Source organism: Euprymna scolopes, chromosome 4 (genome assembly GCF_053919585.1).
Source record: "Euprymna scolopes isolate OS-2025 chromosome 4, ASM5391958v1, whole genome shotgun sequence".
In the NCBI taxonomy this organism is placed as follows: domain Eukaryota; kingdom Metazoa; phylum Mollusca; class Cephalopoda; order Sepiida; family Sepiolidae; genus Euprymna; species Euprymna scolopes.
This window is the reverse complement of record NC_136485.1, coordinates 143,424,272-143,445,848: the sequence shown is the minus strand read 5'-3', so window position 1 is coordinate 143,445,848 and position 21,577 is coordinate 143,424,272.

Below are 21,577 nucleotides of genomic sequence, written 5' to 3'. Positions count from 1 at the left end.
ATCGATTATAGGTAACATAAAACAAATCACCAAACGCAATTTTGGCAAAAAAATATATTTATGCAAAAATCTCAGTTCAACACTTCCCTACACATTACAGGACCAGTTCACGGTTAACTGAGTGAGAGTGTAGATGATAAAATAAGCCATATATATATATATATATATATATATATATATATATATATATATATATATATATATATATAAAGTAGAACCTCGGGACACAGAAATAATCCGTTACGGGTTTGGGATCGTAAGGTGAAATCGCTGTTTTATACAGTACATATTAAAATCTGTAACAAAATACAGTACATAATCAAATAACCTTATTAATATAAATAACACCGGACGACGGGGCAAACACCGTAACCAGGGACCGGAAAACCATCCTATTCCATATCATAACCTGAAAAAAAACGTATGTCTATGTGTGTGTGTATGTGTGGGTGAGGGGGGTGCAGAGAGAGAGAGAGAGGGAGGGAAACACAGAGATTAATGGAGAGATATATAGAGAGATACATACTATCTAAACTGAGTGATCCCTAGGCATATAACTACTATACTATACTATATAACGTATGAACTAATGGATTAGTGGAATATCTTTTGTAAGAATAGCCATTACAATGATTTCGATTAACTTGATTTCTCTATCGATTTGCTATTTCCTTATTCCTAGCTGCAAAGCTATCGTAATGAAAGCGTGACCTTCGGGTATTTAGTCAACCAAAAATATGGCCGGACATTATTGCTAAAGCAGCCTACCTTACAGATGATGTTTCTTGAAACTTGACCGATTTTAGAGATAACACATCGCGACCGCTGCGGTGGCGGAAGGTTAGAACTTTGGCATGGAATGCCATTAGGCTTGCTATAATCAATCATGTGCGATTAATGAACCGATGATCGGCTGATTGCGTTTTCAGAGTGGTCGCTTCGATAAACAAAGACATTATGATCGTGGATCACAGCGTCTATGGAGACGCAACTGACAATAAAAAAGCATAACTTCTCTGCGAACCTGAAAGCCACTATATTGAGTGCCTTATTGCTGCTGACTCGTGATTTTTCAAACTTGTATATTCTATATAAGTAGGTTCCAAGAGCGCTTACTTATGTGTACGCATATAAAAGTATAGGCTAATCAGGAAGTGTTTCTATCTCTAAGAGGGAATACGTTGGAATAAAAAAAAAACATTTTGTTCAGTCGTCTCAAAATATGTCTACATATTCTCGGGTATTTAATGCAGAAACATGATGTCCATTGTGGAAGATTATATGTTTATAGTCAGAATGAAACCTTTGTTTGCTAACAATTGAAGGGATAATGGGTTAATACTAGTTTTGGGACGAGTAATCGGAATCGAAATCGGGAAATGCAAAAACGATCTTTTAATTGTCTTTTTTTTTTATTTGATTTTGTTCAAAGCAAAATCTTTCATTAGGAATAATAATGGTAAAATAATAAATATTTATTCATTTTAAACCATTAGTGAAGCTAAAATCGATAGATCTTCCCCACAAATATATTTTCACGTTAAGGAAAATATCTGCACATTTAAAATGTGTGTTTCTACGGGTAATTGGAGAAAAATACAGCTATACCGTTAAATATTAAGAGATTTAAAATCGGCAATTGTATCTGAATAAGGAATTTAATACGGAATCAGTAATTGTATCGGAATCGGGAAAAATATTGGAATCGTCCCATCACTAGTTAATACCTTTCATAAATAAGTAAATAAATGTAAATAAGCCAACTCATGTATGAATCATTGTTTCCACGTGTTTTTTTAAATTTTATTTTGTAATTGGTTTCATCAATCCCTTCTAAAATATGGTAGTTGTATGGCAGAACAAGTGAAATTTGCTAATATCCAAAGTAGAAAGCAGAGTATGAATCGAACCTGAACCCTCAGGTCGCCAATCACTATCATTATCCACTGGGCCTTTTCAAGTGAACGTGAAAGATATGATGTGATTGGGTCAGGGTAGTGTTTTCTTTCGTGTGAGCGACAATTACGAGTTTCATATCAGTCTTAACAGGTAATGGCTGCCTCCTGTAAGAGGGCATGCGTAGGTAGTCTATTGTGAAGCACGGGTTAGGCAATGTCCAAGCACATCTCTCCTGAACCGGTATCGCTTGTGTCACGTGGCAAGTGAAAACAATTTCGAGATAAAAAGAAAGCCTTATTTCATTTGGCATCTGGTATACAAAAATATATACATTTTCTACCGACTAAACGAAGCGTGGTTTTACTTCAGTGATAACACAAGACCGTGCGGCAGCAGTCATTAGTTAAATAAAACCCATTTTACTTGAACGTTTGCTAAACCGGACTAAATGGTGTCTATGTTAAATAACCCACACACTTCAAATTTCAAACCGTACATATTAGCCATATTATTATTAAGAAAAAAAAAATCATTAATTGCTTTATTAATTAGTGCTTTAAGTAGTCAATATTATGTATATATCATATATTTAAATTCATAAAAACACACACGTCAGTGATATACAAAAGCCGGTTGCTTGTATACTATTTGCTGAACGTTAATTTGCACTAACATATATATATATATATATATATATATATATATATATATATATATATATATATATATGTGTGTGTGTGTGTGTGTGTGTGTGTGTATGTGTGTGTGTGTTTTGGAGAAAAATATTCTTATTCAATTATACTTAACTTTTTATTTATTTGTCTAAGATAATTTGCACTAATATATATATATATAAACATATTTATATATATATATATATATATATATATATATGTGTGTATGTGTGTGTGTTTGAGAAAAATATACTTATTCAATTATACTTAACTTTTTATGTTATATATATATATATATATATAACATACATATTTTTATATATGTGTGTGTGTGTGTGTGTGTTTGAGAAAATATACTTATTTAATTATACTTAACTTTTTATTTATAGCAGTACTTTAGATGATGAAACTCAATGTAACTACAGAGCATATACAAATAACTGAGAAAAAGTATACATCCCAAATGTAAATATGTTGTCTTTCTTACCATTTATTTCTTTCAGCATGTTAAAATGTTCAATTCTTGACAACACCTGTTTCGTAGCGCAGAATCATTCCTATAATTATTGTGCCATTTTTTTTAACTTTATTCCGCCCTTACTCGTCAGAAGAATAGGAACTCACCAACTTTAAAAGAAAATAAAGAAACATGGGCATAATTAAAAAATCCTAAAATCGGAAAAGAAGTTGCAATTGCGCTTTGTTTTAGTTACGCCATCTTTTAACTCAAATGTAGAGTCACCAACGCCGAATCTCAGTATAAATATATTGCGGTTATATTGTTATAATTAAAATAAAAATAAGTTATTGATTTTTTCATTAATTTATTATACGTAATTAGTTTATATTTATTTTCTTAGCTAATATTTGTAACAGTCTAACCCATTGAGGTTTATTTTATACGAAATCGATTATTTAGTTTATTGAAATTTTCGGCGATAGTTAAGTTGTTAAGTACAGATTTACTTGATAATTACAGAAATAATTCTGTGCTAGGAAAAAAAGTGATGTCAATAATTCAACATTGTAATATTGTTGAAAGAAATAAACGGTAAGATTGACAAGACCTTTAAATTTAAAATATAGAGTTTTTGTTGTTTATCTATCTATCTATTTATCTATCTATCTATCAATATATATATATATTATATTATATATATATATTATATATGAATATATATATATATATATATATATATATATATATATATATATATATGTATATTTATGCAGCATAATCGCGTTGACACCGGTTCTCGTCAGACCATCGGTCTTATGAAACGTTAAGCTTGGTTAGTGCCACATGGGTGAGAATTTGGGAGTTATAGGCGCTGTATGTGCTCTCCACTTATCTCGGCATTTGTTTTCAATCGTCCTATACACGTACTTTACGTGGCATTAGTATTTAACAATGTCGACTCAGGAGAAATATTTTTGGAGATTGCGCACCTCCTGCAACAATAATTTCACACGCAGGCACTCCTTCGTGAGTATCCGTAGTCTGTTAAAGACAGAAGGAGCCCCCCCCTCTCTCTCTCTCTCTCTCTATATATATATATATATATATATATATATATATATATATATGTATGTGTATATGTATATATACGAGGGGCGTGCAATAAGTAATGCCCCTGACCAACTATCAGTTGCCTGATCAAGCTGAAATTTGGCAAATTACAGTAATGTTTTACAGGTGTTTGAACTGAGTCAGGTGTGAAATGGAGCCTGTTGAATGTCGAGCAGTGATCCGGTTTTTGTATTTTAAAGGACGCACACCACAGGAGACATTTGATGAAATGAAAACACTTATGGTGATAATGCCCCATCGTATGACCTTGTAAAACATTGCCCCCCCCCTTCTGCCATTGATGAGGCATCTGGGTGTTAAGTTGAGGCTGCCACTTTGGAAGACCGGTGCATTACTATTCGCCAAATAGCACAAGATGTAAAAATTAGTACAGGGTCTGTGGAAACTATAATTCATGATCATTTGCATATGCATAAGTGTCTGCCAGATGGATTTCCAGGTTGCTCACACTATTCTAGAAGCGAGAACGCGTCGAGTACTCGAGGATGAATTTGGAAATATACCAAGAAGATGAGTAAAAGATTTTCAAAAGACTGATTACACAGGATGAAACCTGGGTCGATCACTATGATCCAAAGACCAAAGTCCAGTCAATGCAGTGGAAGCACTTGGACTCACCACCTCCAAAGAAGGCAAGGGTGCATCTCTCCGCTGGCAATATCATGCTCACAGTCTTCTGTGACCAGGACGGAATAGTGATGACAGATTTTCCGACAAAGGCTACCACAATTACAGGAGTCTATTATGCTTCACTTTGAGGCAATGAAGAGAAGCTATTAAAATAAAAAGGCGGGGCAATATCAGTAAAGGTACCCTCCCCCTGCAGAACAAGGCTCCGATCCACAACTCGCATGTCGCCAGATCAGAAGCACGGGCGTGTGGTTATGAAATCCTTCCCCATGCTCACTACTCTCCTGACCTTTCACCCTCAGACTTTCATCTTCTCCCAGCCAGTGAATTGTATTTGAAAGGAAAGCGTTTTCCAGATGATGCAGCCTTGATATCTGAAGTCACGTCTTGGTTGGAGGACCTACTTGGGGTGTTCTACAAAAACAGTCTCCAGAGCTGCATCAAACGATGGGAGAAATGCATAACTCTGGGTGGTTCCTATGTAGAGATAGACTAATAACTGTGCCAAGTTTCGTTGCTTTACTGCTATGGGAAGTGGGCCAGGGGCATTACTTATTGCACACCTCTCGTATGTATATAGATATGTGTATATATATATATGTATATATATGTATGTGTATATATGTATGTATATATATGCATATATATGTATATATATACTTATATATATTCATGATTAACATATATATATATATGTATATATATATATATATATATATATATATATATATATATATATATATATATATATGGACCTGGTTTAAAATCTAAACATAGATAAACATTTACACAGAGCAAACATGAAAAGAAAACAAGACATAAATATTGACAGACTAAAAAGATTAGATAAAACGAACATCAAAAGCTTTTCTTTTACGATTTTTATGTGTTTTGTAATCTAAATCCGATGCACTATAATGCCTTTATAAAAATAAAAAAACGACGTATAGAAATAAATTGTGCATCTATTTAAGTTGATAGTTGTATAATAAAGGCATATTATGTATATGTATATTGCAGGGCTTATGTATTACTAGTCTAATATATATATATATATATATATATATATATATATATATATATGGGTGGGTGTATATATATATATATATATATATATATATATATATGGGTGTGTATGTGAGTGGGTATTGCATTGAACATAATATTTTCTGCATAACTATCTATTGACACATTCATCGGAACACTGGAAACTCAACTCGTAGGGTTAACGATACCGAATATGACCGATTCGTCATATAATGTCATTTTTTATCCTCGTGAGGATTCAATATTCTGACAAATCGTCTAGAAGAAAAAACGCGGAAAAGTCTGCGTAGCTTAATTGCCATATATATTTTACAGACGTTCTACCTAGATTTACTTACGCATCGAGCACTGTTGAAATAAATACTGAAAATATTTACATGAAATTTGTTTTCAATATATAGGGAGAGAAAGGAAATAGAGATTAAGTGCAAAAAAGAAAGCACAGAGTCTTCGTTAAAAAAAAAAAAAAATTCAACCTGAACTTTCGAATTATATCTTTTTAATAAAATCATGTTTTTTTTTTACTGTCTGATGTCAAAGTGAACTTGTTGGAAGAAAAAAGACAACCAGTTTATGTCTTTTCAGGTTGTGCTGGTCAAATATTGCGAAAAAAAAAAAGAATAAAAAAAAATATTTTGATTTGAAAAATAAAATTTAATGTCAAAATCTCAGAGTTAATTAAATGTTCTTTATTTTATAAAACCTATTGTTATACCTTTCTATAAGGATATACGATTCACGATTTTTGACATATAAAAATCATATTGTAACACATAGATAGAACATACACTAGACAACCTCGGAAATGCTCCTATAACCATTTTATTGATAGCCGGTAGCTCTCCCCAATAAGCATTCTGATAATCGGTGACAAATGATTGTGACAATGTTTTTATTGTAAGAGTGACCGTCATATTATATATATATATATAATATATATATATATATATATATATATATATATATATATATATGTATATATATATATATGATTTCCTTGGATTTTACTTGTGCAAATGGAAATTCAATTAACTTTCTTGAAGTTATATATTTGGATTTTACCGTCACTGGATTATAGATATTCCACCAGACTATCCATTCACGTGTAATCACCTTTTTCTTCACTATATTCCCTCTGCTTCACTTTTTTGTTATCAGGTAAGATATTTGATTTACTTGTTGTTTCATAAAATACTTTTGCATGCAAAATCCGATCCTGCATTTTGCTAATTCCTACCCTCTGATGAGAAGGAAAGTATTTCTTCGAAACTTCGCGGATTAAGGACTATCCACTTATCAAGTGTTTCCTTTTCAGATTAAATATGCATTTTTAGTCACCTTTGTCATATAATATTACTCTAATTGAGGCGCCGCAATAATGAATGCATCATTACGCCGATACTGTATCCATCATTCATTATATATTTACGAAAATCTCTCCGAACCGTTTGTCAAACGTAATACAATTTTAAGTATACATTTCTACGACGCATTGCTTCAGACTTATTGTCATGAAACATTTTCCTAGGCCTGACGATTATATATATATATATATATATATATATATATATATATATATATATATATATATATATATATATATACCTATACATATATAGGTATTTACATATATATACATATATATATATATATATATACATATAAATATATATGTATGGATGTGTGTATGTATGTATATAAGTGTATGTATGTATATGTCTATGTATGTATGCGTATGTGTTTTTGAGTAAGTTAGAGTGAGTATGTAACTTGCAGAAACTAAGAATGTATGTGTTTCTTTTTACATGTGTGTGTCATTATATGCACTTTTGTGTCGTTGTGTGTGTGTGTGTATGTGTGTGTGTGTGTCACCTATGCGTATGCCGAAGTTCGTGTTTGTGAAGGCCCAGTCTCCAGCGAGTGGAGATAAGTAGATTATATTTATAAAACCACATTTCTAAAATATGAAATAATATTATGCACAGTTCATTCCACAAGGAGGAATAAATCCCATTTATTATTATTATTATTATTATTATTATTATTATTATTATTATTATTATTATTATTATTATTATTATTATTATCGTGGTTGTTATTGTTGTTGTTGTTTTTCGCTTTATTCCAAACTCCATCGATAAAATGCTTTTAAACAAACGTCTAAAACGTTTTGGTTTTTAGTGATTCGTTCTTATTTTTCGGAATTTATCATTTATTTTGCGTGTTTTTAGCTTTACACGTTAAACTTTCCACTTTCAACTTTAAACTTGTTTTTATCGGATAAATACAAACTTGTTTTAGAAACATCATTTGCGTTTTTTCTATTCTCAACCAAATAAAACCTGTTATCTTTTATGCAATGCCAAAATACATAGCCTGTTGTTTATAATCACGTTACGGAGGACATTTCTTATATATTGGTTCTTTTTAACACATATGAGATCTAAGACACATATCGGATGTTTTAGAAAGAACCAACGTTTGAAACTTCTGTGAGTTGAGGAACAAACAGCTTTTCTTAAAACAAGTAACATATCAGGCGTCAGCATCCCGAAAGACATCTGGTAACAGTCGATATGTATCATATAGAACCATGGTAATCCACCAATTGTTCTTGTTTTACCATAGGTAAGATACGTTTAACCTGATCACTACAAGATGGATGACACTTTGTGATTATCAGGCGCTGTATTTGAAAGAGCGGCAACATCTCTCTGCAAAACGTTCAGACATATAGATGCATTTATCAATTACTTCAGGATAAAAAGCAACTATTACTCTTGGGCGAGAGTTATGCTCTTAACGTATGTAGTAAAGTACTCCTTGGTATTTAGATAATTTTTCGTTCTTCACGTTTCCCATACATGAAATAAGCGGCTTAGACATTCGGAGAGAGATACAACAAGATACCATTGTGAGGTCGAGAGCAATATGTTGCACTAAACTAATTTGATGACGTTATCACCCCTTTGTCGTCATAATTTTAAATGAACACGATTATGTCAAGCAATGTCATTTTTTTACTGCTGCGTACAAATACACTCATTAAAGAAAGTATTAATTGTGTATGTCTTCAAATCGAACAAGAAAAAAAAAAGAGAAAACAGCACAAAGTGAAGCAATCCATGTAAATGACATTTGGAAGATGTGTATATTTATATACCTTGTAAAAGTTTCTCCGATAAGACATACAGCTTGGACATAATAGGCATCGCCAATAGCGTTTGTGGTAATTTTTTTGTAGACGGGAAACGCGTTCAACGAATTCTACATTTTCCCTAAAGTGCGAATAATACATATGTTTTAAGGTCACGCGGAGAACCCCCCCCCCAAAAAAAAAGATTTTAATTCCCATTAATGGTGCTGTACGCTAAAATCGCGATCCTCCGAACCAGTTCAGCTTAAATAACGGCCAATTATTAAGAGATCAGTGAACTTGATGCCTGCAGCGTCGACTTGAGGAGTTGGTACGTGTAAGTACACCGTCTGAAAGCTTGTGCTCAACACGAAATATTGCAATTCGCGAAATTCTTTTCACAGTAGTTAAACGTGTTTGTATCTAAACAAATGAAGAGTTTAAGATTAAATGCAAATCAGATTTTACTCTCATGAGCCGGAAGTGATGGTAAGCAAGTGATTTACAACAAAAGCTGACGACTGAGGTGCCTCAAATCCGAATCCAATTTGCGCAACAAAAGTCACGTTTTCACTTAGGATGTTCGCAAACTTCTTGTGGTCCTTCTTTTCAGTACCTTATGTCTTTCTAGAAAAAAATCTGGCAACAAAACATATCGCGGAAACTAATGACAGCAATAGAACTTTTCAATTCAAACGATTTGTTAATGGTGACTTTGTAAACGAGTATAAAGATCTATTTTAAATCTTCTGTTTGTGTAGTAATTAGTGTATGAAATATAATCTAGTAAATGCTGTGTAAGCCAAAGCATTTGATAGACAACCTTGAAATACACACAAAGAAAGTGCTGTTCTACATTTCACCTTATCTTATTGACGTGCATTATCGAATGAAAACGGGTCGACACTTTTAATTCATGTTTTTTAACGTAAAGACTTAATTGCATTTACAAGTTTTCGTCTCACTATCTAATTTAAATTGTAATTATATTAACGGACACACAATTTCTAATGTACTCAAGTTAGGTCATTCTGTAGACTGATCTAATTAAAATAATTAGTACAATAAATATGTGCTCACTCGACATTTAAGGTGTCCTTGAAGCTTCTCTTCTACTTAATAATTTGGAGCTTATATGCATACATATGAATTTCATAAAATCTGGAAAAAACCTGTTTTTTTTGCTTGTTTCTTTTACACTGTTATCACCATTTATCAAGGCCCGGAAGCCACTCAGGGATAAGGGTTATTGCAAGTACATTACGTTAGTGTGGAGATTTAATGAATAGTTTACTTAAGGGGGCGGTTCATTAGGAATTTGTTAACGTTGGACTTGAAGACATCCAAATTGTATTCCGGTGGGAAGCAGGCAGACGGAACAGAGTTCCACAGTCGTGCAGTTCTAAGAAAGAAGTTTTGTTCATGGAATCTACGTTTTGATTTCGGCACAGATAAATGTTTGCTGTTGTTTGATTTAGGCACAGATAAATGTTTGCTGTTGTTTGGACCACTCAGTGAAACGTTATTGACAGTTAGTTCGACAGTGGCTCCGCTGGATTCGGACTGCATTCTACTTCTGTTCAATCCATATAGATCCATCCTTTCACATATCGCCTTCTCTTTTCGTGTAGGATTAGTTTATTGCTAATCGCTACTTCTGATGAATGCCGTTACGTTTGGACAGCCATTTTTATAAGCTAATGTGCATTTAGGTTAGACCTCTAGCTTTTCAAATCACCTGATGTTGTGCCTTAACTTCTGAAGGGGAGATAAACATATACACTTAAGAGCAATATGTACAATTAATTTAAAACATCAGTAGTGCCATGAGTAGTTGCAGTAGTATTAGTGAATTAATAATATTATAAGTAGCAATAGTAGAAGTATTATAATAGAAAAACAGTGGTATTAATAGCATTTATTTTTGTGTGGTATTAATAGCATTTATTTTTGTGTGGTATTAATAGCATTTATTTTTGTGTGGTATTAATAGTATTTATTTTTGTGTGGTATTAATAGCATTTATTTTTGTGTGGTATTAATAGTATGTATTTTTGTGTGGTATTAATAGCATTTATTTTTGTGTGGTATTAATTCGAATGTCTTTCGAATTGAATTGATCTAAAGTATCGAAGTTCCGTATCTGTTCGGATACTACTTTATGGAGCTGGAAGCCCAAAACTAAAATCCGGAACATCTGGAGACAAACGGTAATCAGAGGCCTAACCACTAACGAAAGGCCCATCACAGAACAAGCGGATACCAAAAGACTATTCAGGAAGGCCAGTTTACAAAATTCAATAGACCTCAATACGATGCGCCGATTTTCAACCGAAATGTAGACCGAAGATAGGCTTATTCAGTCACGGACGACGGTATTCAACTACCTCTACATGCGCCATCGCGTAGTCTTCTAGACTGACGGATGCCAACAACAACTACATTATTTATTTAGCAGTGGATCAGTGAAATGAAACCATTCTAGACAGAGGCAAATTATTGTAGTCCTCTTTTGTGCGAGGTGGATGTCTACCAAATTAAAAACCAAACTTGTTTCAAAATCGGCACTCCTCGGGAGGCAAGTATATAAGGACACATTCCCACCGTGTTTAGCATTCCAAATCGTTACAAGTATCAGTCATGTTGCAATAGTATTGGCATATCATTAAACTGCTATTTTAAGCTCGTCACTGTAGGCTTATATCGTGTTAAGTATAGTCAAGTTAATGCCGTCATATATATATATATATATATATACATATATATATATATATATATATACATATATATATATATATATCTCCAAAATGACATTATTTTAGAACCAACCTAATAACTAGCGCTATGGCAACAGAATATTCTCGTCCTTGTTTTATTCTCAGGTATATATTGATTGATACTTCATGTTTTTATGTATAGGTAGTTTATTATTTGTGTCTAACTGTGTCGGATATATACTAGAGGGTCCAAACTATGAAATGAATATGTGTTGTCACGGCCCTACTAATAACTTTTGCTTAACGAAGTTTTGTTTAGTTTTAGTTAGATAGAGAGAAATTAAAACTGTTGACAGTGGTGGTAGAAAAAGAGTTGTTATTCGTTTACAATATTGATCTTTGCCAGATGTGTCTACTTCGTTTAACTCCAAAGATGATCTTTGTAAATAAAAATACATTTTGCTGAAAAACAATTAAAGTAATGCGTGAACAATATTAGCCGTTTGATTGAAACGTGCTAGGCACTCAATAGGGTGCATGCATCATATTATTAAGAAATGTTTGATCTTTATATATATATATATATATATATATATATATATATATATATATATATATATATATATATATATATATATATATCCGGGTGTGTAAACAAATCATATTTATTTTTATTTTCCTTTATTTATATACACCGCCGGGAATGCAATTACACAAATTACAAAATTGACATGAACACCAACATCACATTACAGGTATACAAAACCGAACACACACGCACCCCCTCACACACACAAAAACACGCACACACACACACACACACACACACACACACACATATATATATATATATACAATTTTTATATATATATATATATATATATATATATATATATATAGCTTAGGAGCTGCTGAATATTGCATACTGAACCCTCATTCATCGTCTTCGATGAAGGAATACACCATATATATATATATATATATATATATATATATATATATATATATATACATATATATGTAGAGAGAGAGAGAGAGAGAGAGAGAGAGAGAGAGAGATAACGTATATACGTAATCTATATATATATATATAACTTATAAATATAAACATGTATATATAAATATATATTACGTATATATATAAATATATATAATATAATATAAATATTTATATAATGTATATATATAACGTATATAGGTAAACATATGTAATGTATGTATATATATATATATATATATATATATATATATATAATACCATACATACGCCAGTGATAATAATATACACTGACATGCCTTCATACTGAGGGCTAGAGAGAGAAAGATTGGAAAATGATAAAGAGAATTAAAGAAATGAGAGAGCTCTACTCAAGATTGATAACTGACCGATAGAAAATTACGACCATATGCACACGTTCTCTCATTAGATATTTATACCATAAATTTTGATCTGAAACCGCATTAAATTTCAACAATCTACAATACTTGATGAGAATAATCTTTCTTAGAAATTTTATAACATTTTTAATCACGATCGTTCACATCAAAAACAAACTGGGAACTTAACTCTGCATATCAATCAGCAGCATACACCGAATCGTTTGTATTTAACGACAAATAAGTGTGTCACTTCTCCACGAAGAACACAGAGTTGGTATGAAAAATAATGATTGAATGTAGTTTGTTATCAACGATATATTTGTATTCTGCCAAGTCCTTATCATGTAATGAGCACTGATGAGAACATACTGAAACCCATATTAATGTATATAATATTATTTTATAAGAAAAGTACCTAGAAGACAGTTTTGTTATACAGTCAAATTTCAGCCAAACGCACCTTGTAGTTTTAGATTTTCATCGCAATAGTTAGGAAACATACGACCAAAGTATTTTATCCGCCAATTATATGGGACACACACACACACACACACACACACACACACACACACACACACACACACACACATATATATATATATATATATGTATAAATATATATGTATATATATGTATATATATGCATATATAATATATATATATGTACACATGTGTATATATACGTACGTGTATATGTATATATAAAGCATACATTTATTTATGAGTCTGATGATTACTTACAGCTTGATATATATATGTATACATATGTGTATATGTATGTATATGTATATATACAAATATATATATATATATACATATATATGTATATATATACACTGAGTTATATTTCTGCAAAAAAATGATTTAAGCAGATTGCTCTATCACAATGAAGAAAATGCTCAGAGCAAGAGTGTATTATTTATATTTTATTTTCAGAAAGTTTAGATGAAATAAGCATCGGTGCCATTTGTTTCAAATCTGATAATAAGGGGCCCATTTTTGATACACATATACAGTTCACTTCAGCCGATGCTCATGACATGAGTATCGGCTGAAAGGAACTTGTTTTGAGTATCAAAAACGGTTCCCTTAATAACAGTTTTAAAACCGACGCTACCATATACATATATATATATATATATATATATATATATATATATATATATATATATATATATATATATATATACGTAGGTTTTTAAGATTTCGTAATTTGAACTAGACGGTTTTTGAATAAAAAAAAAATCAATGCGTTGGTCTCTTAGCAAAATATAACCTTCAAAAACTGCAACCCAAGCATAACGTCTGATGGAACGTTTATCCTGTTTTATGTATGTGTTATACTCCTGTCTTTTAACATTTGATGTAAAGAAAAATCCTTTTTTATTATTATTACTTTCCTTCAATTTTAGATATTCAAATCCCATAAAAAACTGAAAATTTTAAATAGCTGCTAACTTTTTAAAAAGGAGTCCTGCAAAACGCATAATAACCTGGTCGGAATATACGGTATAATTTATGAAATATTTACGCAAGAAAAGTTTCTATTATACTCAGAGTAAAGCTCTAAACTACAATTGGAAGTACAAATCAAATACTTATATCTCACTCTCTCTATATATATAACACACACCAATATATATAGCATATGCCTATATATACAGATATATACATATATATATATATATATATATATATATATATATATATGTACAGAGAGAGAGAGAGAGAGAGAGAAAGAGAGAGAGAGAGGTAGAAATAAGTGTAAACGTGCACATTTAATGCGTATTCGTTTTCAAACGCATGAAGTTTTGCTAAATGCTCACGATTTATCTATTGTACGAAAATGGCAATATTTTATAAATATGTATGTTTATATACGTGTATATACACACATATGTATATACATATATATATATATATATATACATATATATATATAAGTGACAAATTAATTTCGTTTACATTATTTATAATGTAATATGTAATTCGGTATATAAATATGTTATCAGGTTTCTCTATCTCTCTCATTCACCCCCCGTATTCTCTTTTTCGCTTCCTCTTTCTTCCTTTCTCTCTTTCTTTCTCTCTCTCTTTTATTTTATATATATATATATATATATATATATATATATATATATATATATATATATATATTCATACGGATATTAGAAATCCCCCATAACTATTGGAAAAATAAGTTTTACAAAAAGGAATCCTGTCAGTAAGTGCAATGCATGCATACACTCTTAGCCTTCTTTTGTGACGTATATCTAATCATGCGTTGTGTTGGCGTTAGGTTTATCTATCTAGCACTCCACGTGTTAATAGAAACAACCCTCATCCGTTTTGTTTGTCTTATCTTAGACTACAGTCATTTTTTCTACATGCAAAGCACAGAAAAAAGAACACTTATGAGCATTTCGAGTAAAACTTGACAATTATTTGTCTAAGTTGACATGGACACAGTTATGTGCAAACGAAAAAGATTGTTTTATTAAAGTATTCAATTTGATAAATCGATTCCATCCTCTTTAGTACGAAAATGATACGTGATATTACTTGATTCTTGCATAGTTGGGATCTTTTGTTGGTCGTTTTTTTTCTAGAACATTCTCCTGCCTATGAAACCGTTAAAAACAGGATATAGTCTGTGTTTCCTGCAATAAACACCCTGGCTCTTAACTATATACGAGAAAATATGGATTATACAACTGAACATCTAATTGCGAGCGAATTAATGACAGTGCATTTCTTTAGCATAAAGATCAGTATTTTTTTAATCTTATACAACAGAGTCTGGACTAGTCACTTACAACTTTATAATACTAGCATGGGTGCCCGGTGTTACTCGGGTGCTTTGAGGTGTATGCTAAATAAAAGTGGTCAATTTTTATAACTTTGACCCCTATTATGACCTCTTAAAATTTATTGTTTAGGGGTTAAATCAAGTTATTAACTTAGATCCATGTCCAGGGAATCTATATCTAAAATTTCACGTGTTTAGACACAAAATTGTAGGAGGGATTTGGTAGAGTTCTCAAAAGTCAAATCATTGAACTTTGACCCCTTAATCGCCAAATTTGTGTCCGAAAAATAATCACATCGATTTTCCCAAATGTCAGTACCCTGTATATAAAATTTCGAATCTGTAGGCTTAAAATTGACAGAGTTATTGCGTAGGGAAATGTACATAGACCCACAGACACACACACTTTCGCTTTTATATATATATATATATATATATATATATATATATATAGATAGCTAGATAGATAGATAGATAGGTTAGTTTAATACAATGACTATATGTATTTTTAAACAGAGTTTTTAGCAAAAAAAGAGTTGGTTAATAATTTTCCGTATACTCGTGTTTACAGATCAAGGGATAATAATTTATGGGAAATAATTGGGCAACGACAGAAGAACGAAATGCTAGCATATGCATACGACTTTCACAGGTATTTTCTCTACAAAAGAACCATTATATTTTAACAACTATTTCCGTAAACAAAATAACATAACCACACAAAAATTGAGTGCTATAGTGATTCAAATTGCGTCAAACAAATAACAAACTACTTTACCCCATTAGCAAAAACAAACGTAATCGCTAGAGTGACAGTTTTAATTAGGGACGAGTAATGAAAGCGAAAAGTTTTATTTTTAATCAGGAATGTATACTCGTAAATGCAAGTAATCATAATCGGATATATTTATACAGTGCATTAAGCAGTATACTTAGATGAGTAAACTCCAAATTGAACAAATAGAGCGCTATAATTGTGTGGATTCTTGTTTCACGTAGCTCATCTATAGAAAAAACGTATGTCACCAACTCCTACAAGCGATTTGAAGATAGACACTTATAATCTGTATATTCTAGAAACAACATTATACAGAATACGGAGGTACGTAAATTTTTGTTTGAACACATGTGTCCAGTAATATAGTAGAGTAACAAACTTCTACATATGTTTTAGATGTACAATCGCACCTGCATTACACACGAGTAATTACATGTGGATTATACAATGACAGCACTTGTATACTAATAAATTTCTTCCTCTGATCTTTATTGATTAATTCTTAATCAATTTTTATGCATTTTTAAATAGAAAATAAACGCCTTTCACTTTCATTATCCATCATGTATATGAATCGCTACTACTTCTGAAGATTATTCAAACTATTTGCTATTAGGGTATGAACCCCCATATAATAACGTAACAAAAATGATAAATTAACAGCAGATTTAACAAATGGTACCAAATATTTTTGTGCATGTTTTTCGTTTGAGAACATTTATCGACATTCAGTTTATTTTTTAAATAAAATCATGCTGATCCGAATTGGCTACCGAAATAATGAGGACATTATGCAATCGAGCTATTTAAAGTCACCTCACCGAAGTGGTAGTAAATAGCCTTTCAATTTTCAATTACAGGTAGTAAACATGAATATATACCAAATACCCATGGCTATTTGTTGCCAATATTCCGCCATTCATTGTTCTCTGTTTTTTTTTCGTAAAATTCGTGAAATTGAAGCTAAAAAAACTCTATTACATTCAATTTAGAACATAAATACGAACAGTTAAAAATCTAATAATTTTTTTTATAAATGATTCGACTAATTGTTGCATGTGGCGACCTTGATCTGACCCTAGGATCTGTCCATCGAGACATCACTTTAGTTCAGATTTGACACAATGTGTGATAGTAAATATCAAGGATAAAACAATAAATTTGTCTTTATTGTGTTTTGTGCTTTTGCAGAGTGTTTGTGCATCTATTCAAGTTACAATAGAGGACAGAGAACACGTAGGGTGTTTAATATATTTCGCTCTATACAAACTTCATCAGAAAACAGATAAAGTAAAAATAATTTTTAAAAGCGATTAAGCTTTCCAGTAAGCATGTAGATTTAGAATGACGAGTTGCTCGGACAGTGTCGACTTACCATGTTTGTACCTAACTCTGAGTTGGGCAATTGCAGTAAATTATTTATGTGACTAATAATATATTGACTTTTTTCTATTGTTAAATGTATATTTGCCTTAAAATATATTTTCCTATATTTCAATGTTCATTATAAAACTCTTCTTAATTAAGTACATAGAACGGTTCCAAAGACTAAATGTATTCTATTTCAAGGGAGGAGACTGGAATCTAAAATCAGAAAGAGAATCAGAAAATATCAGCAATAGAAATTTAAATGTAGTATCGAAAAACTTTTCATTCCAGCATCGTAGACAAACTAAAAAAGTGTACTACTACCCAAGAACAACGAAGGCAACGTGATTCATTCGTGCTACACAAAGCAATATACCAGATATGGCTGTAAAGATGACAAATATATCATTTTAAAGCAGCGTTGGGAAACATTTCAACTATCTTCATCTAGGATGTGTTTTTGGGGTCCGAGGATCAAAATTAGTACTTTTGCGGCATGTATTCTGGTGACCGTGCAGACTGATCCTCGACATGCACACTGTGACACGCAGGGTATGGGAATTCCTGGAAAGGGGCGGGCTATGAGGAGATGATGCTCTCCTCTTCCTACGTTTGTTTTTTTTTCAGATTTTTTCTATTAATCTCAAAAGCCGCAATGTATAGCTTTGACAAAGCCATTCACCTGTCCCTGTTTTTGGTCCTGCCTTACAAGTCTTCCCCTGGGATGTCAACAGCGCGCAGCTGTTGCCTCAGCTAATTCTGGCAGCGCTTATGCGAATTGGCTCTCTCCCGTTTGCCATTGAACGCAACCACGGGTATTCAGACTATATGAGGATGTAAAAACACTTCAAAAGCTTCTTTTACACAACTTACTGTGCATAGCTATTTGCGACAAAAAATTCTCATTTCTTTCTTTCAACGTAATATCCTCAACAAAGTTTAATTTATTGAAGTTTTGAAAATAGAATGTGCCTCATAATACGGTCTATTCCAAGGTATAATTGGAAATACTAACATTACTTCATTTTCATCGTTCTTTTTTTTTTCTCTATCACATATGTCATACAATATACCTCTCTGTATATTTATATCTTGAAATATTGTAAACCTAAAACTCAATACATTACTGACATTATTTATAAGATAAAAAAATATTAAAATCCAGGAAAGTTTAAGCAAAATAAAACCTCCAAGACTTCAGTCCGAAATGGACAGAGTTATTGGAAATTAACTCCCTATTATAAGTAGTATTTACTGGTCGGATTTTGTTTTACTTAAATATATTTTAGGAATCAATACATATGATATAAAAAATTTACATTTATAATTAAACATGTTCACCAATAATAGCCCTCAGTGTTCAAGCCTACTAATTTCACAAGTAACTCATTTTCATTAGACGATGTCATCGAGATAAAACACGTGAGGATAAAGAATAATATGATAGTGTATTGAAAGTTAAAAACTGCAATTGTATCTCAATTATCAGAAATATCGCTTGTGGAATGTGAATATTTTCTTTACTCTCTGAATCTACTGTTATTTTGAGTGGGTCGTATGCAACCGTCTAATAGTATTCTTTATTCAAGTTGCGAAAAAAAGAGTACGTTGTAAAATCATCTCTTACGGTTTCCAAGCGGTCCAAAACGATGGCGGCAAATCCCGGCGTCTACGCTATTCAGTTTTATATGAAACCCTCATATGTCACAGAAAGGCGGAAAGTTATTCGAAGTATTTGAGTAATCGTGGCTAATATAATCGAGTAGTACAATCGAGTTCATCGGCTTAATGAAGAGTAGTTGGTAATGCGCTCAAGATTTCAATGTCTTTCCCAGGCTGCTTTATAGGCTGTATTTATAGCTTGTATTAGCCAAACATATTCTCGCTTAGAGTAACTCGCATGTATTTATAATCAAAAAGGTCAAATACATTATCTGAAGGCCAAACAGTTTCAAAAAGAGCAAATTCGCGAAATGTAGCTTTACAAAAGCCAATCCACAACCCTAGTCAATAATATGAGAATGACCCTCTTTTGATATAGCTTCGTTTTTTAATATCATTACAATAATATACAATAAAAGTTGTAATACTGTGCTGCAGAAACTCGTACTAATTACAACCTGCAGTGGCCATCATCGAATATGGAATCAGCGAAACCTTACGTAAATAAGGGAACATTCGAAATAAACAGAGCCAAAACACATTGTCTTTTAAACGTGGTGGACTTGACCAGGAAATTAAAAATTGTCTCTTAAAATGTGATTTTGTTATTTGTATTGAGCTGCGTAGCACAATGTTAATTTTTCAGTATTTATAACTACTTATAAACTCATCTCATTTGGTGTAGTACTCTATTTATAATATAATAAGAAATGCTCCCATAGAAATGATAATAAACTCATATTTTCTGCGTGTTTGTTGTATTTCTGCACCAAAAATTAACTTTTTTGTTATCTAGAAAAAAACAAAAACACCATCTTTATCAAAAACTATTTGTAGATTAAATATACTTCTCATTTATTAGACAATAATTACGAGGACTTAATAATAAGAGAGAAAAACACTTTCTACGTATCTTATAGAATAAAAGAGTGGCATGTGACTACTTAATTTATACTTAGGAAATAATAGTTCTATAAAATGCATTATATTCTGATGAAGTGTGTAAAGAAAGAAACATGAAACCAGTTATTTCAATCTCTTAGTTTTAGTACCGATTTCTGATTTTGGTTTATATACATATGGAATATATACATATTTTATATTTTAGGTTTTAGGTTTCATTCATAAATAAATTTAAAGTCATAAGAGTACAATAAAAATGATTAATGTGGGCAACATCACCAAGAGAAACTTGCCCATGCTTTTCGCTCAAAAATAAAACTGAGTTATAGGTACAAAAGAGAGGTGTCTCCAAACGCATCTCTTCTTTGAATATGTATGAATTGATATATAAATGATGCTTGTATGTTGATGATAGATTTACTATTCAGAATTTTATAAATTATCAGTTGAAACAATCGTGAGGATATATCCTAATAAAAGGGTCTCGGCTAATGCTTCCTGGGCTTTCTTTAAGAGCAAAGATAAAAATCAATCAATTATTTATTTTTTCTCGTGCTTGAAAAAACTGCCAAACATTTATATTTTACCCCTTTATCAACATATTTATCATTATTCTGAAGTGTATATATATATATATATATATATATATATATATATATATATATATATATATATATAACACTGCGTGTCAAATTATTAACGAGATAACATATTTTTACCAGTTTCAGAAACTTACAGCTAATTTTGTATCAAAAGCTTCGGAAACGTTGGCAATGCTGAGCTGCGCGTACTGTGAAATGTTCGTACTTTTCCGCTCAATGTAAACTACTTGCCACCGTAATTGCTTATTCCATGGTATTTGAGGCGTGCCAAATTATTAACAACGCAGTTTGTTTCGTCAATAAAATGGATCGTAAGGATGGTTTGCGTGTTTCTGAAAAGAGTACTATTACAGAACAGCTAGCAAAAGGTAAAACTACCCT